Consider the following 25,972-nt stretch of genomic DNA (forward strand, 5'->3'; position numbering starts at 1 on the left):
TACACTGAACTTTCCCAAAAGGAAACTTGGATGAGTCGTGCACTTAAGTTAAATTCTACCATGGGAGCAGTGAGCGTGATAAAACAATCCGCCCAAAGGCAAAAAGCACTCCCTTTGCTTGAACATTCAACTACATTACCAGTTCTTTATCAACTGATAAAGTTACTGGAATCATTACACATGTCAGTTACCATTTATCCCCATCACTCACTGCCAAGACTGTTTTCTTTAGAAGGTAAGTGTACATTTTGATGTGGGACTGTATTTGTTCTACATAACAACATATTCAATATAACACATTTCTTTCTATTTTGCTTCCAAGAAGGCAGACTTTTTTGTGAAGTCCTTTCAAAGCTTTTCTTTGGACCTCGGCTGCTTTTTCACTCATTCTCAGTCCAGTCCTGACCACAGGAATGTTTTGTTAATTTCACCTGACTCACAAGTCATTCAAGCCTAAAAAGGCAATTACCTCAAGACAAAGAACCGTTTGTATCTTTAGGCATGACTTTACTAATGGCCGATTACAAACGCACATAATTGGTTCCCAGTTCTTTAGTTGAACAAAGAAAACATGCCAAAGATAATATGCTGTTGCAGTGGTGTTCATTGTGTCCTTCAAAAATTGAGGAAACTGGACAATCAGAGGAGAAAAGCAAAAAACTAAATATTTACAGCAGATGAACAAGTCACGCCCTTAAGAAAGAGGTAAAGATTCATCAAAAACCTGACACAGGATACAAGTGGACCTTCAGATGATCCATCTGCTGTTCACTGAAGCCTCGTCAGAAATGGTCTCAGTGGAAGGGTGGCTGTCAAGAAGCCATTCTTAAGGAAAGAAAACAGAGGGAAAAGGCTGAGGTATGCCAAACTACACAAGAACTGGACTGAAGATCAGTGGCAACAGATCTGATGGAGTGATGAATCCAAAATATTTGGTAAAATTGTCATAAATATGTATGGAGGTGGTCAGAAGAGAGTCCCTACAGTGAGAGTCCACAGCCATCTGTAAAACACGGAGGAGGCTCTGTCATGGTTTGGAGCTGCTACTTAAAGAAATGGCAAGAAAACTTTGTCTTTAGTGTTGAAGAATAAAGGTGGTCATGGCTGGTTAAAACTATACAAACTCTGTCTTTGCCTTATGTACCATATTTCCATATTTCCATAAGCTGTTGCACTCATTTCCCTTTTTCCTTTAAAAATATGAGAAATGCGGCGGTTGCTCAAGACTTTCCGACTCTGTATTGTGTGTTTAGCTACTTAAAATCCAAGCTTTTCTCTGATGTACTTACCCATATTTAAGCCCTTAATATTCATTAGCATGAATGTAGTCCAAGACTTATCAAATATAGACTTTGTCAAAGCACCTCTTGATTCAAAACTCTTTCAAGATAACAATACCACATCACCAGCAACAAGAAGAGCTTTTCTGTCATCTTTATGGGGTCGTACCTGTTAGACCACCATGTGCTGCACAGCTTCCATTATAAGAGTCCCACACAAAGTATTTGAAAGCTCATATGTATTATATTTCATTCAAAGGATGCTGATGTTTATAAAATGAGCTCATGCTCAAAACAAAAAGTTTTATTGTTCCTCGTGAACTTCAATTACTGAAGCAAGGATGACCTCGTCACACAGTTTCACATACAGCTGCATCAATAGTTAAGCCTCAGGGAGTATTGTGGCCACCCTCTGCCTCTTACCCTCTTTCTAATTCAACAGCTGCTGCTTGGCTCTTTGGCTCTGCCAGTTTCCCGAACATTCGTTAAGCTTGGCACTAGACTAAAAGAAATTGTGTTTTCCGTCCATGTTTGGGGACAACTAAGAGAATGAGTAGCATGGCAATGAGGTGTAGTTGTTACTGCAACCAAAAGCAGCAACATATTGGGAGCATTAGCCATAGGATGCCAGAGCAATGGGAAAGGATTTCAGGGTGAGCACATTTCCAAAAAACCTCAAATTTAGGTATGTTAAATGTTACATTAGCCATGTTAGTCATAAATATAGCAAAAATGACATGTTTTCCTTTTTACAGAAAGATATTTTTGCAGGTGTACACTAATGATGGATGTTCTGTTTTTCTTAGGAAGTGACACTAACCCCCACAGAGATGTAAAGGTGTATTGTGTCTGCCTGTGCAGGTTTTCTACATAAACAAATGTAAATCAGCAGCTCAGATCCCATTTCACTGCGGTGGTTCTTAATTACTTTGACTCTTTAGCTGCATCTCCAACAAAAAGTGTTGACAGTGCAGGATGAATTCAGGGAGGACTACTTCAGTGGCAATTGCTTCTTTCTGCTCCGATGAATGATAAAGACATAGGAGGACTTATGCGTGCGTTATGTGTATGTGTTCATCAATATTCTCTCTACCGGGAATGATCAGACTTGATAATTAAGCTTGTGTTATAAATCAGGTTATATGGAGTTTACTTGTATGCCTATATTGCATTTTGTGTTAGATAAAGGTTTTGCTACCCATTGCATGTTTACCTTTTTGCTTATTATAACTGCTACAGTAGAAGTCAGTGTTTACAATGAGGGAAGCTTTATCAGGTGTGATCAGATACTCCCCATTGTCATGTTCCACTTTGGCCAGTTCAATTTTACTTGTCTGAAAAACACTCCCCTGTTTTACTGCCCGATACAGACAGCCGGCCTTTTTCTTATGTAATTGTTATCCTGTCAACCTGTCAACAACTGTAAGACAGGCAGGCTTTGACCAGACTGCCTTTAGGTGCCTGCATTTTCTAGTTCCTGTGTCAGAGTACTCTGCCTGATCAAATGTTGGAGTCTCTGGACCTTCCAGGATCAGATGCCTTTACAGAGTTTTGGGTTTTTGTTTGTAATAAATTTTACAATCTGTTTGCATGGTCACTTAATGATGGGTAGAGAACTCTCACAGCTCTAAATATATATAACCAGTATTCTTTGCTAAGCTTCGCAACCGTAACAAAACATACTGGGGTATTCTGAACTTTAGCGATATCAAAATATAAAGTATATATATAAAAACACACCTGGATTTCGTAAAGTGTGTTTAATTTCATCCAACAGAAAAGTCGCCCACTAGAGCCTCCAGGTCTGGTAACTAATCTACCCATGATGCTTTAGGTTTGTAAACAGTTTGAACCTTATATTTGTAGCCTTTTAACAAATTGCACCCATTAATATGTGATGAATTAGCTAAGTCCACAGTCACACAGCCTAAAGACCTGTAAAATGTGCATTCTCCAACCAGTCTCTGATTCGTTTCTGGGCCTGCATGAATGGGGCTTTAGTGCTCTATTTATTTATTTTATTTAGGACAGTGCATGTTAATGAACATAAATGTAAAAAAAAAATACATGAATGTAAACATACCAGATTATAGCCAAGGGCTAATTTCCATCTGTTGTCCTTAAGCATAAAACTAGACATAATAATTCATAAAAATTCATCATTCATTCATAATAAAAACTCCATCACCAAACTTACACATACACACCATTCTGTTTCCAAATAAAACATTAAAACTATACAACTCATACATGATCACACACTTGATTTGTCCATAACCAGTTTTTAACCTTTGCCTTAAACAAATTGAGTGTAGAGCATTCTCTAATGGGTTGAGGAAGACTGTTCCACAGATGGCCACCCTTGACAGAGAGGACGTTCTTCCCAGATGCTTTCCGTCTGTGGGGTATAAACAAGTCTCCTCGGATTGAAGCTCGAGTGGTCCTGTCTGAGCTTTCTTTATGCCTAATGAACTGCTTTAGTGGTGGTGGAGCAAGGGAGTGTAAGACTTTATATATTAAACACACTCTTTTAAGTTTCACTAAGTTATTGAAGTTCAGTAATTTATGTTTTTTTAACACATAAACTCCCACACACAAGTGGTCAGGGAATATAGTGGGTTGCCAGCTACTGTATAGACCTGCTTGACTGGGGCCTAAGAGAAGTAAATGTCAGTGTAAAATTACATTATTTGCATATGAAGAAAGTTAGACATCATATTATCAATCTGTCCATAAATCCATCCATCCTTTAATTTTTTTCCACAAATAGAATTGATGCTCACGGTGGGTTTATATATAAAAAAAACATGCATATATGAGTTGTTATTTCATTCATTCCCTTTGTACTGAGATTGAAGATCCATCATATGCATCATCTTTCCTGGCAGAATTGCTTGTTGTGAGCTGGTCAGAGTGGGCTTTTTTTACTCTTTTTACTTTAGAATCGAGAAAAAAAAGATAAGGATCGAGCATACTTGTATCACAGTTGACCGGCTGACTTCACTGAAGCGCTTCCCATCTCTGCTTGACTGTGAGCCAAGTAGTTTACACAGCTGGTGTAGTGCCTGTTAGGGCCTGGATGGCATATGACTGGGCAGCTAGCAAAGGCTCACCCATGCTCTATAGAGTATCTGCACAGACACTTTGCTTGTACAAACCACAAGTCAACACCATCTACTAAAGGTTGTATTCCAGTTCCATTAAACTGCATTCTGAGTTATGATTCAGAGGAACTGTAGGAATATTTTCTTTGCATTTTATTGATTAGGCTCAGACAGCAAAACATTTTAGGTAGTGCTGTCCTCTACCAGGATGTGTCACAAACAAGAATTAAACACCACTTGCTTAAGAACATGCTTGAAAATGTGTTTAGTTATTCGGGAACATAATTTTTTGGGAGGACGGTCCTGCATGGCACTGTTTCTTTAGAGAGCAGTGAACAACTGAAAACAGCTTGCAGGTATGTGTTCATGCATTCAATGCCTTCTGTATCGATTTCTGCCTTCACTGTGTCATGATGATTGATTACAGACAGTGAGAAGAGTGACTTTTATGCTGATCTGGTGAAGCCCGCCCAGCCATGAAGTATGGGTGGGTGAAAATATATTTAACGCAGGCTTGTGTTCAAATATTTGCTTGCTTAATGCCTTGCTTTTCTACACTGTTGAGTAGACATTTCGAGATTGTTAGATTTAGATTTACTGTGTTTTACCCTCAGGTCTTCTGTTTGAAGCAACACTTGTTCCCCTCCAGGCGAGGCACCACCCATATCTTTCATTCTAGCCATAACACATACTTGAGCTTCACCAGAGCTGACCAGCCACTGGAGGAAGGAAGATTAATGAAGAAAAGGCTGGGCTTGGATAGAAATAATGAGGAGATAGATTCAGCAGTCAATGAAGTAATAAATGATGGACAGTGCGGCAGCAGGGGGATGGAACTGCAGAGATGGAGGAGTGTGAAGTGAATGCATGTATGCAGGGAGGAAGAGAAACGAAAGAGAGATGACAAGAAGAATGACAAAAGTGGAGGGAGGAGAGATTTTGAGCTGGTTTGATATGTAGTTTGAACAACACTTTATTTTTAAAAAAAGTTTTGAAATTGATTGTTTCATAACTTGTCCTATCAGCAGCAGGAAATGTAGCAAACTCTGTTTGGTCAGCATTGGGTGCAAAACTGGTTAGCCTTTTGGAAACAATCACATGTTAGGTAATTATTACAGGTTTAATTTAGTTCAATTCAGTTATATAGTAACAATTTAAAACAAGCTTTATATTGTGAGGCAAAATCTCTACAATATTACAGAGAAACCCCAATAATCACATAATCCTCTATGAAGAAGCATTTGGTGACAGTGGAATGGAAAAACTCCCTTTCAACAGGAAGAAACCTCTGGCACAACCAGCCATCCACTGTGACCGGTTGGAGTGAGGGGAAAGAAAAGAGAGTAGGGAGAGACGGGACAAACACCAAATGGGAGAGAGTCAGAGTTTAATAGTGGTGCAACGGATCAAAATTCTCACGGTTCGGATCGGATGGTTTTAAGTCACGGATCGGATTAATTTTCGGAACAGCAAAAAAGAAAAAAAGACAACATTTTAACATTTATTTATTAACTTTATAAGTATTTTTGCCTATTAAAAACATTCAACTCAAGACTCATTCCACGCAAATGTATAAAAACAAATTAAGGTGCAATATAGGGCAGTACAGGGCTTTGTATCTAGCACTCTGCTGTGATATAATGAGCGGTCATGGTCACGTAGCTTTCCGTTGCCCTTGAGGTCCACCCATTTGTAGTTGGGCAACAGAAGATGCCTGGGACAGTTCAGCCTTAACTTTAAACTTTTCCTGCTCATACATGCCTGGGTATGATCTTGTCACTGAAGTGGATGCGCAATGGGATATCATTGCGTGGCTCAAGCACGTCCATCATAGTTTAAACCCCTTGTTTTGCACAATGGAATACGGCCTCCCGTCTGCAGCTAAACACCCCAGTAGCTTTTGTAATAGCTTTAGCCCGATCGGACTGGGCAGCAAAGGGCTGCTCCACTTGGACCACCAGCGCTGGCCATAACTATCACTTGACAGACCCACCACGCGCCCCATACACATACTTTTTTTCTTCTTTTTCGAATCTTCAGATTATGTGCGTGCCAAACTGTGGTGGGATCAGTTCGGATTACGGATCAACTGTGATCCGTTGCACCACTAGAGTTTAATAATTGTTAATGACTGAACATACCAGTCGTGAACCAAGTAAACCTGCAATCCGATAGGGAATAAAGTACTATGAGGTCTTTAAGATATGTTGGGGCTCTATTAAACCACATTTTCTGCTTTCATAATTTATCAAATCACCCAGTTTTAAAACTTGGTTAAAGCAAACAGTAATCTGCATGTTAACATGGAAAAGGTTTAGCAGTTCACACACTGCAGAGCTACAATTTCCTGTTTTATTACTGATCTGCTTGTTAGCATGAAGACAGCATAAACAGACTTGTACCTGTTGACACCGCAGGCAGGAAAGAGAAATAAAGGCTAAGGTGAATAAGAAAGAACATGAGAACAGGTAGAAAGTAAATTGCAGGGAAGTGGAAGGTAAAATGGTAGATGCTGAGAATGGCTGGCAGCCAGCAGAGAGAGAGGGAGCTGGCAAAGGGATCAAAGATGCTAAGTGGAGAGGATGGAAGAAGGAGCAGGAAAACAAGGGAAAAACAGAATAATCTAATAAAAATAAACCTGAAAATGGAAAAGGTTACTTGAAGACCTCAATCCATGCAGGGTGTTTTGGTATTTAAATGTCTCTGACTCACTTTTCCTCTGACTTTGTAACTGTTTATCATTCGTTCCGGTACAGTGTGTTCAGCTGAGAGGGGATAAGAGAGATGCTAGGGAGGACATCTGATAGGGGATGATGAGGTTCTCTGTTACAGAATCAATGGAGAGGAACATGATTGACCTTTCACCTTGGCGAGTCTCAGCCTTTTTTGACTAACAGAGCAGGCATTAATCTTTCTGCTTCTACTCCTTCTACTGACCAAATTTTGAGGCTTTGGCTTTTATTTTCCCTGAAAGCAGCACTTTCTCCATTCCACCTTTATGTCTGTGTATATACACTCGCCCTTCACTTCGTGAGTTACACTTTGCCACAAAGAATTAAGACAGTTCTGATGGAAAAAAAATTGATGCCGTGTCACTATGTCCCCAATGTGCTCTGTTGGCTTAAGATCTGCTGACTGTGGAGGTCATTGTAATGTTCACATTCATTGTTCTGCCTCTGTCCCTTCACTGCACAACCTCACAGGCCTGCTAGCTCAGTTGGTAGTGCACGAGGCACTTAATTTAAGGGTTGTGGGTTCAAGGCCTGCGTTGGGCTTTCACCTTATGGTCAGTTATATTGCAAAAACTTCTGTGCTTATTGAGATCCTCACCCTTGCTCATGATCAGTTAATCAAGTGCATTTCATTAGCACCACCTGACTGCTACTAACCCATATAATCCCTTCTGGAAGTAGTAAGAGTGTGCTTACGGCTGCTCCAGTTTGCATGTATCCCTTGGTCAAGACACGAACCCCAAGTTGCTCTCTGATACACCAACTAAAGTGTGAATGTTAGATAGAAAACATAAGAAAAAGTGAATGAGACATGTTGTATAAAGTGCTACATAAGTCCATGTTGGGTGCTGCTCCTTTAGGGACATTACCTGTTGTGGAATTTTACAGTCAGGTAAGATCCTAACAGTCTTAGTCCCAGCCTTCCTAACTCCTGATGAGTGGGTGTTGTAGTTCAGGGACTAGAGGACGTTGACTAATCAGAAGGTTCTTGGTTTAATCCCCAGTTTGGTTAAAGCATTTGCGTCGCTGAGGTTTGTAGTTAGAGCATTGTGAGAGCTCCTATAGAGTAGACTAACAATCCTTTATCTTAACACCACCAACAGCCTGAACCATTTATACAAAGCAGGATGGATACATGTTGTTTATGCAAAATTCTGACCCTAAAATCTGAATGTTGAGAGAGAAATCAAGACTCATCAGACCAGGCAATGTGTTTTTAATCTTCTGTGTTTGGGCCTGTGCACGTTGGACAGTTTCCTGTTCTTACCTGACAGAAGTAGCAAGTGGTGTGGTCTTCTGCTCCTGTAACCTGTCTGCTTCATTATTTGACTTTATTATTTGGTTTTAGTAAATGTGTATTTTAACAGTTATGCATTTTACAATTACAAAACAGACCTTTAGGGGATGTAACTGGTAGCCATATTGGAGATATTTGTAGCACAGTTTTTATTTGAGATATTGTGCTTTTTCTTTTATCACCGATTTGGCTTTGTTATTATGTGCCTTTGCGTTTGGATGTCGAAAAGCTTCACATTGGGCTGCAGATCTCTGTGAGGCTGCTTTTCAGGTATGCGATGACTTCTGCAAAAGTACAAATAAAATGGTCGATTTCTCCAGCAGTTTCATTGATGTTCCAGGTTGGTTTAGTGGTCTTTATTGATCATTAAGACCATTCATACGGGAGGGAACTTCAGCAACACACTGTTACAGTGTATGATGGTCAAGCAGAACCTTTATAACTATTTACTACAACTACAAAATGAGACATAGGCAGACACAGTGCAAGAGAGCATGCAGGAAAGCAGCAGTAAAAGTGCTTATTGAGCTTCATTAGCTTGTACATTTCCACTGAGACCAGTTACTGTAAATGGAATCCAATATTTCCTCTGTAACAGCCGTGCCCACAAAGACACACAAACGCAGACAAACACAGTTCAACGTAATGGTTATCGATATATACACTGTTGCTTTTTCCCCTTAAAGCTGTGAACTGCTACTTTGTGTCTATCAAACCTGTTTTGTTAATTGAAAACTTTGGCTGTGTCATGTGAAGGCTGTGTGCAGGCAGGAGTGGTAGTAGGAGGACCCAAAGTGCAGACACTCAGAGGCAAAACGCAAACTCAAAACAGCTTTAATGCTAAACTCAAAAGGGTAACAAAACTAGGAATACAAAATAAGCTTACACAGCAAGATGAGGGTAAATCACGACACAGACAGATGAAAACACAGGGCTTAAATACACAGAGGGAGCAATCAGGGAATGAGTAACAGGAGGGAAACACAGCTGGGGCAAATCAGGCCTAACGAAACAGGGGAAGCAAAACCAGATACATTAACATAAGACATGGACCTTCAAAGCAAAACAGGAAACATAACACAGACTGAACAAAGACACAGACTCACATGCAGGCACTACAACAGAGGGAACAGAGACGTGGGACCAGGGCAGACACAGACACGGAGATATAGCCGACAGGGGAGACAGCAACTAAGGATTACACAGAGACATAAACCATAAGACATGACTCTAACAAAGAAACCAAAGACTGGAAATGATAAATAATATAATAAACTCAAAAACCCTGGGTCAACGACCCAGGCATCCTAACAGGCTGCTCTGCATCCAGTGCACTCTTATATACGCCATATATAACCAGCGAGGAGTCTTTTTTCTATGAGTAAATATTTACAATTAGTTGAAAAGAAATTGGCAAAAACCAATTTTACGAATTTAGGCATTTAACAGAAATGGTGTTGTTTGTCTATTAAAGCATGCAACTCTGGAGCAGAAATTGTCGCCTCTTTGTCTCATTGTAGGTTTTTTCCTGATTTTTTTTAGCTGGATACGTAGCCTCTTAAATATCACTTTGTCAGTAAATATTTAAGTTGTTTATAAAATATACTGCATGTTAAACAAACCCAAAGAGTAAAACTGCCCTTACATGACAGTGGCTTGTCTTTTTGCACTTTATCTGCATGTAACCTGATTGAAATTACACATAATCCTCCTACTTTCAGTTTTATTGAATGTGGTGGGGACTTTAGTTTGAAAGAGGTAGAAAACAAGGTAGATCAACTGACAGTATGAAAAAAAAAACATCGGGAAAAAGAAACTTTCTCAGTCTGACAGATGACAGCCTGTGAATGGAAGTATGGCAGCAGAGAGTCTGTCTGCCAAATTTCTCCAGGATGAGGGGATGTGACACTTAATAACAGCCTTTCTTATCGTACACGTATCATAGAGACACAGAGTGTTTCACGTGTGCTTCCTTCAACGTTCAGTTTGCACAGATTTAAAAGGAGGCCCAAACTAAAATGAACTACCTTCACCTTCATTTCTTCCACTTTTTTTAATGAGCTGCTCTGAGCTGTACCTTTTCGTAGAACCTCCTATTACTCATTCGTCGCCCGCCCCAATCATTACCAGCAATATTCGAAAGTCCACTGGTTTTCAGTGTAAGCTGTGCCACTTTGAAGTTGAGTGGGGATCCTTTGCAGCGTTGACAGGCAACTAATTAAATCTGATCTGGAGTTCTCGTTTGATTCGCCATTACTGTTAACCACAGTCTCCAGGGAAGATGAAGAAAACTAACGTTAAAGATATCGTTCTTTACCTCTTTCGTGTCGATGGGGTCTTCGCGATGAAGCTGGCTGTATGTCTTAAATAGGCGTATAAAGAGGATCGAGTCAAACAGATAGACAACCTGTGAATCTGAAGCTGTAAGCTGTTAAACTGGTGCATTAACCTCCTGCCTCCTAAATCTCTCTTAAGAATCAGCTGTTAGCAATGCTCAATTTTCCTTCTGTTAGTTAAAGAATAAAAATATTGTGTACTTTAAGTACAAACATGGTGCACGTTTGAACCCATGAAGCACATTTAATGAATATATTCTCTTTAAGAGCCTTTAAAATCTCATTCGACTGATCCTTAAAATGCTCTGCTACTCTGTTTGAGGACTCAAAGTGCTTTCTTACTACAAGCCTCATTCACCCACTCACAGTGCATTTTTTCTATGCCTAAGCATGTTTAACTTAACGTTTGCACACTCAGACTCCAGTAGATATATTGGAGGCAGCTTGGGGTTCAGTGTCTTTCCCGAGTACACTTTGACATGCAGACTGCTGCAGGTACTCGAACGACAACCTTCTAATTCGTAGACGTTACCCTCTACCCACTGAACACATGTACAGTTTATTGTATATCAGCATAACTTTACACATACAGCGAGCATAACGCCCAAGTGCGTATTTATAATACAAAGGCTTAGGCTTAACTTTCCATTAAGAAATGTTGAACTTTCCGTGTCAGTTTGGTGTCCTGTGAGGTTACAGTGAAAAGCTCTGCATAAAACAATCCATGCAAATCCAGCATCTTGTTGCCCCATATGCACCAATCCATAGGTCAATGATACCTTGACTGCATATTTGCAGATCCAAAACAGTTTTACATTCATCAAGATGCAACATTTGTCCCCATCGGCGAATGAAGGAGAAATTGATATCCACAGTAACAAGTCTGAACAAATGGTCTGTTTCATGAATGTGAATGAACGGAAATCAAATTTGTTCTGTAACTGTGAAATGAGAGATGTTGTTTTCTTTTCTCTTAAAATTAAACAGCACTGCTTTGCAGACTGAACGAAGAGAAGATTAGGCTAATATTTATACACCAAACACTTTGTCTTACACAGGAAGGCATTAATAATGAACAGTCTGAAACAGTCCTCCTAAGATACAATAAATAGCATTTGTCTTGAAAGTCAAACTAAGTTTTCCTTTCGTCCAATTCATTCCTACATTGATTGTGGGCCCTTTTTAAGATGCTTTGGACCGCATTTTTTCCATGTGTGCTGTAGATGCTTTAAAGGGTAATGCACATATATTAAAGGCAATGAGAATATGAGAGTCATGGGAATATGATTACTAGGAGTACTCTTTTAATATTGCTTCATATTCTACTTTTAATTAGAGCTGTTATTAAAAGAAAAGTAGTCAGTCTCTCACTTGGTTGTGGAAGATTTTGGCCCACTCTTCTTTCATTCATTGAGGTTTGCAGGCAACACAACACAGCTTTAGAGTCAGGTTGAAGTCTCGACTTTGACTGTTCCAGTAAACACTTCAGTAATTCTGTTGTAGATTTGCTGCTATGCTTCGGATCATTGCCCTTTTGCAAGACCAAGTTTCATCTGTCAGACACAAGGTTTCATGTTTGAAGAGAAAACTTTGGTATACAGAGGAGTTCATGGTCGGCACAATGGCCACAAGGTACCCAGGTCCTGTGGCTGTAACACAAACATAGATGATCAATTGTCCACCACCGTTCTTGACAGTTGGTATGAGGGTTTAGTGCTGATATGCTGTGTTGGTTTTCCCCAGTCATCTCTACTGGTTGATTGATTCAATTCATCCATCCATTCGCTTCCGCTTATCCTTTTCAGGGTCGCGGGGGGCGCTGGAGCCTATCCCAGCTGTCATAGGGCGAGAGGCGGGGTACACCCTGGACAGGTCGCCAGTCTGTCGCAGGGCTCAACACACAGGGACAGACAACCATTCGCACTCACATTCATTCGCACATTCACACCTAGTGACAATTTGGATTATCCAATTAACCTATCCCCACAAGCTGCATGTCTTTGGACGGTGGGAGGAAGCCGGAGTACCCGGAGGGAACCCACGCAAACACGGGGAGAACATGCAAACTCCACACAGAAAGACCCCGGCCTGATGGTGGAATTGAACTCAGGACCTTCTTGCTGTGCGGCAACAGTGCTAACCACCGTGCCACCGTGCTGCCTAGTATTCATTAAATTATTTTATTAAGCCAAACTGTTCTACAGTGGCCATTGTTCCAGAATACTTGTAGGATTATGTTGTACACCTAAGCTGTAGTGCCATTTTTTTTTTAACCTCCTAAGACCTGAACTCTTCCACGGCATGCATTTTTAATTTCTCTTTGATATTTGGGCTGATTGGGGCCCGATGAATGTAAAAACAAAGAATTACCAGATTTTTTTTTTTACCTTTTTTTTTAAGAAAAATAAGAGCCACATATGAGGATATTCTTTAAAATTTTGATAGAACAGTAGCAGTATAATGTCCTCGTAAGTGGATATCAGGCCCTTGTAGAGCAAAATTGAGTATTTTGGTCTAAATAACCCAAAATGTGATGTCCACATATGTGGACGCCAGGTCCTAGGAGGTTAAAGAGAAGATGCTTTCAACTGGCAACCTTTTTGGAAAGGTATGCCTGGTAACGTATACACGAGGCCTGTTGAGTCTGAGATGTAGCTCTTTGGTAATTCAAGTCATTCGAGTTTCCATACATCAAGCCTAGATAGCGCAGCATGAGACTCTTAGTCCGATAGTTCGAGCCGCACGTTGGGCATTGGTGTTTAAAGGTCTGACGATGTGGTGAATATCCAAGGTGGTGTCAATGAATGCTGCAGTCCAGCAAACTGTAAGGGTGTGTTAAGTTTTTCACAAGGGTCCAATATAAAATTATGCATTTGTATTATAGGCATCTTTTTTAAAAGTGTCACTTTGAAAGTGAACAAACCGCAAACAAACCCTCATACCCGTGTGTTTGTGTTTCTGTGTGAAAGACATATTTGGTATTCTTCACCGGTAACCAAATCAATTAAATGCACATGTGCACCCCCAAAGAATTTAAGACTGCAGGTGCAACAAAGAGAATTTAAGTGTTTGATCTTTTCCCCGCATCGGAGGACGCCTTCAGGCTCACACGCAAACAGGTTTTCTCTACAAACATATTTAATGCTCCATCTCACAACGTCCACCTACACAAGAAAACGAATGCACACACCTACACGCATGTCTCCTCAACACCCAGCATGTTAAATTTGGTTGTCAGTGAAGCCCAAAAGGCATGCAGCTTTTTCTACCCTTTCAGTGTGTTGCTTTACTTTTTGCACCAAATAGTGACACCCCTTTCTTCAAACTGACTTCCGCAGATGCAGAGAAAGAGTGTCAAGGACACATCAGCAACTTCCAAGACGCCTGACGCAAGTCAAAAGGAGGACAGGTGCTTCTGAAGAGCCGAACTCTGAGGTGCAGTAAATATACTTCAAGGTTCTTGAAAGGTCCCTGGATGACAGGCAGATCTCTGCCAGAACATGTGTATGTGCTAGATGAATGTGCGCGTGTGTGTGTGTGTGTGTGTGTGTGTGTGTGTGTGTGTGTGTGTGGTATTTAAAAAAAACAATCAAACAGCATTGTGCGTTGAGTGTTTCTCAGTTTCGAGGTCTCTAATGAACATTATTTCTCACAAGGCCTAGACATTTGGTGGCATCGCGCCGTGGCCCTACAGAAGTGTCGAGTCGAGTGGAACCACTAGAAATAATTCAGTGTACAGTCTGTGTGTTTGCATGTCCCAGTGGGACTGGAGTGTGTACGTTCAAGAGTGAACCTGCTGCGTTATGACAGGCTGCAGGATTAACCCACCTGACAGGCATTTGATCAGGTTTGTGGCCGTAGCCAAGTGAAATCAAGGGAATGTGTGACGCTCCATTAATCCATGTATTGGATCACACTGTGTATTTAGTCTGATGGTTTTTTTCTGTCACCAGTGTCACCATATATTGCAGCCAACTGGGCAGTAGCAGAAAATGAAATGATCATAAGGACTTATTGAAAACAAAGGTTAAAATTAGAGTTCATTCTGTTTTTTATAAATATACACTGGACAGTGCCGGCAACATATTTGATTCAGCTTCATGTCTCTTGTACTTCCAGTTGAGTGAGCATCCAATTCTTTCTGTGATAAAGGATCAAATCAACCATTTTACAATACGTTTACCAGACAACGACTAGCCTAGTTCCAGGCTCCTTTTCCTTTTTTTTTCTTCTTCTTTCAGCTGCTCTTCTCTATCTTCAAAATCCTTTGTCCAATATATCCACTATCTGTCCTCTACACATGTCCAAACCACATTAGCCTCTCTAACTTTGGCTCCAAACTGCTCCACCTGAGCGGTACCTCTGATGTACTCATTTCTAATCTGGTGAAAATCCTAGCATTTCCTCTTCGACTTTTATTCATTTATGGGTTTTTTTAATCCTGTCCTGTCTGGCAGTTTTTGCAATCAGAATTATGATCTGAATACAGTGTGCCAAATACATTTTGCTTTTCCAGGACCAGCTCTACAAATTCTTTGCAGGCTCCTCTTGTTCGGGGTTTATCTGTTTATTTCTTCATTTCTATTTGTGTTATTTCAGTGACTACATTATGGTGGTATACAGTATGACAATGTCTAAGGCAGGACAGGCGGGAAAAGGTGTGTGTGTGTGTGTGGGGGGGGAATAAAGGGATAGAGAACAAATAGAAATTTAAAACATATTGCCAACTGCTGCACCTGGAATGAAAAACAAACAAACAGCACTTACAACACAAAAACTACAAAATGCACAGGTATATAAATCAACACCCTTCTTGTGGGGTCTTTGTGTGTGAGTGTGAAAGAGAGAGAGAGTGTCAAGTGTGAGTGCATGTGTCACAAAATATACTTTAAAATGAGTGTGATGCCTGAATAACAGCCTCTAGGAGCCAGAGGTAGATCTGGCAAAACCGGGCCATCCGCAGCCCCCAAGAGTACTGAGGACCTGAGGTCACACATCTTGGTGATATCTGTGTACACGTCCCAGCAGGAGAAGGAGGGGGGTCCTAGATCGGGCACCCATGACCAAAGATTGGGAGCCCCAGAGGACAAGGTGAGACAGAGACACATAGTAAATGGACACACTGGTCTGGGTCTGAGACAAACTGCACCCAGAAACGGATGTCTCTTACCTGGACACCCCACCCAAAGGGCCTGTGGGCACGCATGAGTCCCCAAGGCGCAGACAAGACTTCCCTGCTTTGACTGATGCACACTACACCGCAAGCCAGCCAAAGGGGTGCAGACCTACCCTGGGGAAGGAGGAATGCAGCCTGGGTTTCAGGCGACCCCAGGCACCAGGAACCCAGGCCCCAGACCCACTCAAAGGAGGCCAGCCTCCTGACCGGGGAACAGGACCCACTACCACAAGCACCCCTGGCCCCACACCCCGGCACCCTAGACAGCACCCACCCCAGTCCCCACCGCCACTACCTGAGGCAGAGACCCTGTTCCTCCAAAAGGGCAATCGCAGTTTTCCATCCCCCAGGAAGCCGCCAGACCCCAGTAGTCCCAGAGAACACGTTCATCCATCTGCAAGGAATACAGGCAAACGAGACTACAGCTGATAACCCTCACTAAGTAATGTAATTGATCAGTGGGAACCAGAGAGAAACAAATTTATCCATTTGGGTTTTTTGAGGAGGAAGACATTCTCTCCAGACTGAAGTAAATTTCTGTATTGACTAGTACATACTTTTTTTTTTGGATTTCCGGTGCATGAGGATAGTCTTCTTAGCGATGCATTAGGAAGTGAGTATAAGTGATGTAAATACTTCTATATCTACTTCATTATGTCACCTAAGATGCACAGCTTGGGAGAGGTTGGGATATAACATCTGACACAAAAAACTAAGTGGTTAGCTTTAGGCATCACCCACTTTTGAGTAAAATATGCTGCTGACAGCATTAACTCTCACGCTGAAGGTATCCATATCCATATTCCAATTCACTCCTACAATAAACCAGCGTGTCACTCCGGGGCTAGAAAGGACTCCTCGTGGGTAGAAGTGAGACTTTAGCAGCTCTAATGAAACAGCAGTGTCTGATGCCCCAGGAAAGAGAGCAGTCTGAATTTTCCATGGATGAGAAGGTGTGGACAAAGGTGGGCCTGGGGTCACTCGAAATGGGAGCAGTTAATGCAGCTGTGCCTGATGATGCACACCTTAGGCCTGGAGTTTGACTCAAGGCATGCATTATGTATTTGAACAATCTTGTATTTTAGTCAGCTTCCATTTCATGTTGTGGCTCACAAACCTGGTCCCAGCAGTTGAAAAGTCTACAGATCACAGCCAGTGAATGATAAAACAGACAAAAAAATGGGGGAAAAAAATGGCAAAAAAAAAAAACATCAGAGAGGGTCCAAAACGACTAGAAAAGAAAAAAACAAGCAGTGTGACAAGATACCTGAAACATGCAAAATCAACACTGGCTCAGTTTCTCTCAGCAGAATTTGGAAAAGCACGTCAAATGAGACAAGAAACGCCCCTGCCGGGCCGTGACGCAGCTTTTAATATAATTGCAAATTACTGTAGGGATGCCATTCAAGCCCAGAGGTGGAGAATGAGTCACTCACGGCTTACTACCATGTTGCTATTAGCCTTCTGACCCTGCAGGTCAGGTGGGAGAACTCTTTCACACACACACACACACACACACTGCGACACTTTCAGTCTCCTTTCCATTTTCCTCTCTTAGATGACGTCGCTTTAATGTGTTTCTTTCTCTGAAACACACACACACAGCATCTTGTTTGCTTATTTATTCATATATTCAAACCTGCTTGTATGCTTTTATGTGATAATGTTGCCCCAGAGGCCTGATTATACAGGCCTGTTAAAAGAGACTTCCTCCTCAATATACATGCCACACATAGACTGTAAACTGTCTATGTGTAAATGTTACCACGAAACACACATAAATTATACAGTTGTTCATGTGTGAATGCTCTAATGAAAGCATTGCCTAAATCTGATATAGGACACTGTGAAACAATTGTGAGGTTTATTTGTAAGTCAGTAAGAAAAGGGGGCAAAATATGGAAAAGCTTAAACCTTGTGGCATCAGTGTGACTCCAATCAGCTTTGTTTTGACCGTATTAAAGTTTCTATAAGCACAGACAAGTATAAGAATGATTATGACAGTTATTTTATATCAAGGTTGCTGTTTTCTCCTATTGTAGCAGCTCCTGGTGCATAATTAAAGTCTATCAGTGACAGAAACACCCACAGTGCTGCTCTCTCTGCACTGCTGGATTCATCATCCATCCTCCTCCACTAAAGGTTAGAGCGATGATACTGAACCTGTATTGAAAGATTCACAGGTCTGAGTGATAAAACAGCATGTACATTATATTCTTGTGGTGCTAGAACAGAGACATCGGATGAGAATCAATTTCAGTGCATTAGATTTCTCAGCACAAGCGCTGCAGTCCAAAAACGGCAAACTAAACAAACAAGCAAAGAGAAGTCACAGTTAAAAGTGTCTCTTTGTTACAACGTTAATATCGCGTGGTGGGATACTGATGCTGGTGTAACCCTTTTATTTCCATTTTTTTTTAAGGTTGCTTTGTTTTTTCCCCCCCTAAAGGCAATCGATACCAAGTGGATAACAGCAACGTCCGTTCAGAGAGCTTCTGTTCAGTGGAGGTGGACTACAAAAGAGCTTGCTCACACTGACAGTAAAGTAGAGGGAATTAGTCTGTGTCACATAAGAGTGAAAAATAATTAATAATTTTTAGTTTTGTTCTCATTATTGTTGGAGAAGTTTTACTAACTGACAGGATTCAGCTAGCAAAACACTTTAAAATGCTAAACTCTGCAGCGTGGCTATGCCCACCACACTGACATCCACTCAGATCTCAGTGTCAACTTTAGCCTTCTTAAGGCCACGTTTACAAAACGGAGAAAAGTAGCACGTGAGCACAAATAGTGCTCACAGGCGTGGTAAATTTTATGAGTGATGGGCAAATGTTGTTTTCCAAACACAGACGCAGTCATTTTATTTTAATGTGAAGCGCAATAAAATAAGACATGCTTCTGTCAACATTAAATATTGGTGCAGTAAAACGCGTGTCACAAGCGTTTGTAAATCAGCTTTCACGCTTGATTTAAACATTCGCCTCGCTATATTGTGCGCCTTAAGAAAGGAACTTGCAGATATACATATAGGTCATTCCATCCTAATTTTTAGAGCATTTCTAGCTTCACCATCTTCGATTCACATAAGGCAATGTTTGAGCATCGATGTCTCAAAGCCCAAAATTTTCCCTCGTCCATCACAATGAACAGGTTCTGTAACTTAGACAGATATATCAAAAAATGTAGGACAAGTGTTACCAGAAGAGCAAAAATATCAGTAGATACTCTAATCCAAATAGAAGAAGGGTCTGGAGCTTTCAGATGGTACTCTAACTGTACCATAATATTAAATATGTGTATATTGTTATTGGTGTTTTTGGTTTTTGTTGGGGTTTTCTCTCTATTACTGTTGGGTATACGCATCTTGAGACGACTGTTATTGTGATTTAGTGCTATATAAATAAACCTGAACTGAAATTAACTGAAATTAACATTTCAAGGTTTTTGTTTTTAATAGTCTTTGAGATTTTTAAGTTCATGTGCAAAAGAAAAGGCCATCACAACCACAATCCAATTGCAGACTGGCTCAGTCATATTGCCACTTTATCGCTGCCTTCATGCACCAAAGTTGTGAATGACTGTGTAGTAACTGTGAGAGGTGACAGATCTGGTCCCTGTCTTTGAAGCAAATGTGATTTGGCTGTTCACTGAACACAATATGCAATAATGTTAGTGGTGCCATAGTCTCCAACCAGCATAGTGGGAAGAGGACTGTTTGTATAGATGGACAGATGAATGGATGCTCTAATTGTTAACAGTCAGCAGCATTTAGTATTCCTAATAAAAAAAATAAAAAATAAAGCATTCTCTCATAATTTTGAGATCGATGCCACTAATCTGTTGATAGTAGCGGCCGTTTAATTACATGATGATCCGCAGGAACGCTCAGCATCTTTTTCATGACGAAACTCTTTGAGATACATCGAGACGAGATGCTTGCTCATCATTGGATTTTCCTATTTGATGTTGCAGCATCTTAACCTACAAATAAATAAAGTAGCTTGAGGTGAGAGTTGTTGTGAAGTTGAAGTAAATAAACTGAACTGATGTAACTTTTCAAGCAGAAGAGAAAAAGAAAACCTCACTCTTTGCAGGAGGCCAAATAATTTTTCTAAATACGTTTCTGATGCTGACTCAGTCCGAGTCGCCCACATGATGTACGTCTGGAGCAGAACCTCCGCCGTGCATTTTACTGGAAGGCATCTGGGAAGTCTTGAGTCATCAGGTGAAAGGATGGGCTGGGGTGGCAAAGGGCGGCTGTGAGATGGAGTTCAGAGAAAAGCTTGTTTGTGAATGAGATTGACTCTCTGATCGTACTAATGAGACGAGGAGGGAGCTGTAATGTGTCTTATTGGTGTCTCCTGAATAACAGGCAAGGAAACCCATTTTTCCTCATCATGTCTGCACATGGAGTGCAGCCAATGACAAGTTTCAGTCAAAGTATCCTTTAGAGTAATGTGTGCACTTGTGAGAAGTCATTTTCTCAGAAAACAGAGACTCTAGTATGAATATGCAGTCGATGGTAAATGGCCTGTATTTGTATAGCGCTTTTACTAGTCCCTAAGGACCCCAAAGCGCTTTACACATCCAGTCATCCACCCATTCACACACTGGTGATGGCAAGCTACATTGTAGCCACAGCCACCCTGGGGCGCACTGACATTGCTGCCCTCTGGTAATATAATTCCCGTGAAAAATATTAAAAAACTGTCAGCCAGATAAATTCACTCCAAAAGTCCCACAGAGTATCTGCTTCTGTTCACTTAGGCTCTCAACCAATAAAGAGCCAGAAGTTCACAGTGTTTACAGCTTGGCCCAAAGGGGAATGCGTCACTTATATTGTATAAAACACTCACTGTCACTTTGTTTATGATTGCTTTTATAAGGTGAAGCCAAAATATAGATTTGCCAATACTAATATGTGCTGATATAGCACTTTATATCCTTTGTGTTTCTAACAAGGAGGAAGTTAAAAGGGCTTTTCCTACCTGTTCAGCTGACACAGCTGGTTTGTTTCAAAAGAAAGGAGGCACAATATTCTTTTAAAAAACTTTTGTAAACTCATTCTTGCAGAAAGCAACAGAATGTGATGAAATAACTTATTGTGATTGCTATAACTGGAGTTGATGCTTTCAGGCCTGAAACGACAAAGTGCAAAGTGCCATCGTGGCTGTGAGTGGATGTCTTCACATAAAAAGTAAATATAGGGGTTGGTTTTCTTACAGCAGAAAAGTATACAACATGGAGAGGCACTACTGGGCAATATATTTGCAGTGGAGTTTAACATAGCACACTGCCATGAGTCAAAAATAGGGGAAAATGCGATGTTCAAACTGGCTCCTGCACAGCTTCATTTTCTTGGTCCAGTTGTATTATTTATTACCGTAGACTGCTATGATGGCTTTGGGTTTAATTATAGGGATCTCTTTGTGAATACAGGTATAAAACGAGACAGACTGTTAAAAGTTTACTTTTAACAAGGATAGACCGTCCTTGACTGTCTCTGCAAACTGAGTGCTATACTTCTATTCTTTCCAATTAGTCTGAGAGTTTTCATCCTCCGCTCAGAACATGAGGAAATTTATCTCTCCTCCTGTCAGAGTGTACTCGCTGTTAGTGAAGAATGAGTGTTGCAACTGCAGCGAGTTGTGTTTGTTAATATACACATTTTGTTTCTTGCACCTGTTTGCCTGCTTGTTAGCACAAGTATCTAATTAGCTAGTCACGTGGCAGCAAGTCAGTTTAGACATCTAGACGTAGTCGAGACAAGCTGCTAAAACCGAGCATCAGAATGCGGAAGAAAGGTGATGTAAGAGAAAATATCCAGTTCGTGGCAGTCCGCTGGGTGAAAATGACTTGTTGATGTCACAGGGTAGAGGAGAATGGCCAGACTCCTTTGAGCATATAGGAAGGCAACAGCAACTCAAATAACTACTCATTACAACCAAGGTATGCAGAAGAGCATCTCTGATTCCAAGGCAGCAGAAGAGCACATCAGGTGCATCTCCTGTCAGTGAAGAATTGGAAAGTGAGGCTACAGTTCACAAAGACTCTGCAAAATTGGACAATGTAAAACGTGAATACCATTATGCGGTCTGATGAGATTTCAGTTTCTGCTGTGACATTTAGAATTTGAACGAAACAACATGAAACCTTTCAACTTGTTATCATGACAAAGTGTGTAATACACATGCTGGTCCACTTTAGGGTTGCCAACTGTCCCGTTTTATCTGGGACGTCCTGTATAATGAGCAAAACTGGTGCATTGCTTATTTAACCCTTTAAAGCCGGTCGGAGCGGGCACTCCCCGTTTTGCGTAACTATTTTTAAATCCTGGTAAGCTAGCGCAATAATTTTTTTTGCATATGAAACCGGAGGAGTTGTACTTACATCTTATGCCATCAGCTTGTCACAGTTTCCTTCCACATATAGCTTTGCAAAAACTGTATAAAAAGCACTTGCAGCAACAAAAACATAATATTCCAGAAACACGCTTTGCCGATCCGATCAGCTGTTCATAACACTTCCTACGTCCATCAGCGTGAACTGTCGCATGTCCGCCATGACCTGCCCGAAACCGGAAGTGACGTCATTTTGCGGAAATGTAGTTTTTTACTATCAGGGCCTTATGAGCCTATACTTGTGTTTTTAAACGTTATGTTTGACTTTATGACTTTCTGTGTCGTTTCTGGGATGCTGAGGACTCATACTGCACTGCTGGAAATAGTTTATTTTGATACATATGCTACTTTTTTTTTTTTTTTTTTTGCAAATTTGCATTATAATATGTATTTTTGTTTTTCCTGCAGTATATGAAAATTGGTGTATTTCAAAAATAAAACTATGAAGACACTCAAAATAAATTTCCTGTGGTAGGAAACTATTTTGTGCAACTTTTTTGTATTTACAGTTTTGAGGGATAAGCCTCTTAAATTTCTCTAACTAGAAATATATGTTAAAAAACAAAAACAATTTTACATTTGTTTGTAGTTTATTGCACTTTTTTGCAATTTATGTAATTACTATGCACTTAATGCATGCATATTATTAAAATTGGGGCTATAATGGTTGTATTGATGTATAGCAACTTGAAATGCTCCCAAAAATGGCTCTACAGCATGTAAAAATATAACATAAGCTCTGGCGGACTTGGTTCTATGGTAGGTCTTAAAGGGTTAATTTAAATGTTACAAATATTGACCGTTGTGTGTCACTTTCTGACCAACAGATGGCTCTCTTACAGTCATCAGTGACTGCCCATCACTCACACCAGATGTGAGGAGGAATAGGTGATTTGTAAAAATAAGGTGCTGTTTGGTATGCGTAGCATAATAAACTGTTAAATGAAGTCTGTAGTTACAGTATGTTATTTAAATAATTTTTCAAAGGAAATGCTAATGTGATTTATGTTAGCATTTATTTTTGTCTTTATTGTTTTATGTGAGGTATTGATTAAACTGAATACCAATATTTTACGGCATTTTTTTTATAAGAATATGTAAATACAGTGCATATTTACACTATGCCCAACTGGCTGTGCATTGTGCTTCTGACATGCCAGAGTGTCCCTTATTTGATAGTTAAAAAGTTGGCAACCACTAGTAGCCATTTCACCATGTCCATTTCACACTTTCCCTCTACAAAACAAGAAATGGACAGGCATGCAGAAGTTACAGTAAGCTGCAGTAACAGCAGTGGGAGATCTTTTATTTCAAGCCAACATGAAAATAATCACAGGAAAGTGCTTAATAAGACAATAATAACACATTTACACAGAGATACAGCTGCCTAGCTTAATCATTTGCGGCAATTAAAGACCGCAAACAATAGTGCATGCTTGTCCATTTCACGTGGACACGGTGGACCAGCGTGTCTGTTACACGTTTTGCCGTGATACTGGATTGAATGGTTTAGGCTGGTGGTGCTGTAATGGTGTGGGGGATATTTTCTTGGCGCACTTCAAGCCCCTTAGTATCAACAGAGTATTACTGAGAAAAAACTTGAAATCATCAATAAAATCATCTCAAACTGTTTTTTGAACATGAAGAAGACACTGTGTCCTGTGCAGTCGCCAGTCCTCTATCCAATGGAGCACCTTTGGGATGTGGTAGAATGGGAGATTCACATCACAGATGTAGTACCAACAAATCTGCAGCAACTGTGTGACACTATCATGTCAATATGGACCAAAATCTGAGGAATGTTTCAAACAACTTGTTAAAGTTATTCTATGAAGAATTAAGACAGTTCTGAAGGAAAAAGGTAATAACATAATAACAGTATTTATATATTTGGGGCTTCAAAACAAGATCAAGATGTATCATCACGTCTCAGTCATGAAAGGACGTCTTGGATAAATAGAGTGCATAAGGTGTACTGGACTGCTGTACTGTACTAAAAAAACCTGGTTCTGTTATATGCAGGAGGCAGAATAAAGAGGTCATCATTTGGCAGTTTTGCTCCTCACTGCACAGCAATGGTCACACTGAACATTTTTTTATAAAGCGAGACACAAATGAGCTAGTGCTCTCACCATGGAACACCACAAGCTCATTAAAGGAAAGTACTGTCACAGGGCTTGTTAAAAAAAGTAAGTACAGTGTTGCACTTATCCCTTTTTGTAGGCTCATAGTGCATCATAAGAGGTGAAACTAGCAGAGAGGACTGATGAAAGCGCTATCTCCGTTGGCTTCATTAAGCAATTTAAAGTTCAGGGTTTCCAAAGACGTGAGTTACTCAGTAGAAAATTCCACAGTGGATTTAATCTTCTAGGCATGCACAGAACATGTATATGCTAGAATATTATATACAAGGCTTTTCTCAGGAGTCATCCAGTCTCATTCAAACCATTTCAGATCCTGATGAAGGATTTCTTAAGCAGATTCAGCTACAATATGCATCAGACTGTTTCGTGTGTACACATGGGCACATTTTTCTACCTTTCATATCACAACTTCTAAATTTCTTTCGTTCCTCACAGTCCATGAACATGTGCCCAGTCTAGAACAGGCTCCAAGTGTTTTCAACAAAAATGTTACAAAATTATTTTCTGAACCCCATGAACAGAACAGAGAAAACCCGACTCAGAAGTAGTCAAAACATTTATAATTCTTTATTCAATCATCTTCTGGAAGAGAGAGCCCTGCACAGCCCAAAGCCAGTTGCAGGATCTCCAACATTAGAAGCTAAAAATGTGTCTCATATAGGTGTTATTTTGGTACTTTACACGTCACACACAGCCTCGATACAAACAACTCCTTATATGTTACTAGTTCCTCTTTTTCTGTCTGGTTTCCTGTATTTAATAATATGCTTGCACAGAACCACCTCAACTGGCTCCTTTCGATGTGGAGGAGCAGCGGCTCCACTCTGAGCCCTTCCTGGATGGCCCAACTTCTCACCCTACCTCTAAGGGAGAGGCCAGCCCCCCTTCGGAGGAAGCCCATTTGTGCTGGTTTATTCAACCAACAGATTTTTTTATACGGGCCATTTTTCATCAGAATGCGTACAACTTTATCACCTGTACCACATAGTTTTTATTATGTTGTCAGAGTTAATGCACTGACTGTGAACTACGACTCTCCAGGTCTTGAGTCTGGCTTGTGAAGTTTGTTGCATGACATTTCCTGTCTCTTTTCTGTCTCCCATCACCTTTCCATTTTCGAAGTATAAAATGTGTAAAATTCCCACAAGCAAACTGACCTCAGGGGCTTGCGCAGAGAAGTGATTGAGAAAACTCCTCTTTTTATTTGACAAGTTCTCTTTCAAAAGATGTAAAGCATATAGTATCTGCTTGACATCCCTGAATAAATCCCGCATTATAAAGCACCGCGGCCCCTCCTTGTCACAGACACTTCTGCCTTTTACTTGTCAGCGGCCGGTAGGGTCAGTTTAATTTGTTAGTCCATCAACTCATTGATTAGCCTCCAGTGCCCACCAATGAAACGGTGTGTTGAGGCCTCCTCATTGTGCATGCTGTGTGTATTTCTGTATGTACCACACAGCGCCTGCAATGTGGAGGCTGAGGTGCACGGAAACAACTCACAA

The 25,972-nt window shown here is 40.6% G+C and overlaps 1 protein-coding gene across 4 annotated transcripts in view; it reads left to right on the forward strand.

Annotated features, from left to right (window-relative positions):
- The first annotated feature begins 876 nt into the window (after nt 1-876).
- The window catches only part of htr2cl1 (5-hydroxytryptamine (serotonin) receptor 2C, G protein-coupled-like 1), a 161,547-nt gene continuing 136,451 nt past the window's right edge, over nt 877-25,972 (forward strand). For 3 of the 4 annotated variants that reach the window (XM_042228351.1, XM_042228352.1, XM_042228354.1), the window contains exon 1: nt 13,266-14,184. The gene's annotated coding sequence lies outside the window, so the exon portion shown is untranslated. Of the gene's footprint in view, nt 1,966-13,265; nt 14,185-25,972 lie in introns of those variants that run through there. The other variant, XM_042228353.1, reaches the window with a different exon arrangement.

The sequence above is a fragment of the Haplochromis burtoni genome, unplaced genomic scaffold (assembly GCF_018398535.1).
Source record: "Haplochromis burtoni strain Fernald_Lab_line unplaced genomic scaffold, NCSU_Asbu1 Contig_319, whole genome shotgun sequence".
NCBI lineage: Eukaryota > Metazoa > Chordata > Actinopteri > Cichliformes > Cichlidae > Haplochromis > Haplochromis burtoni.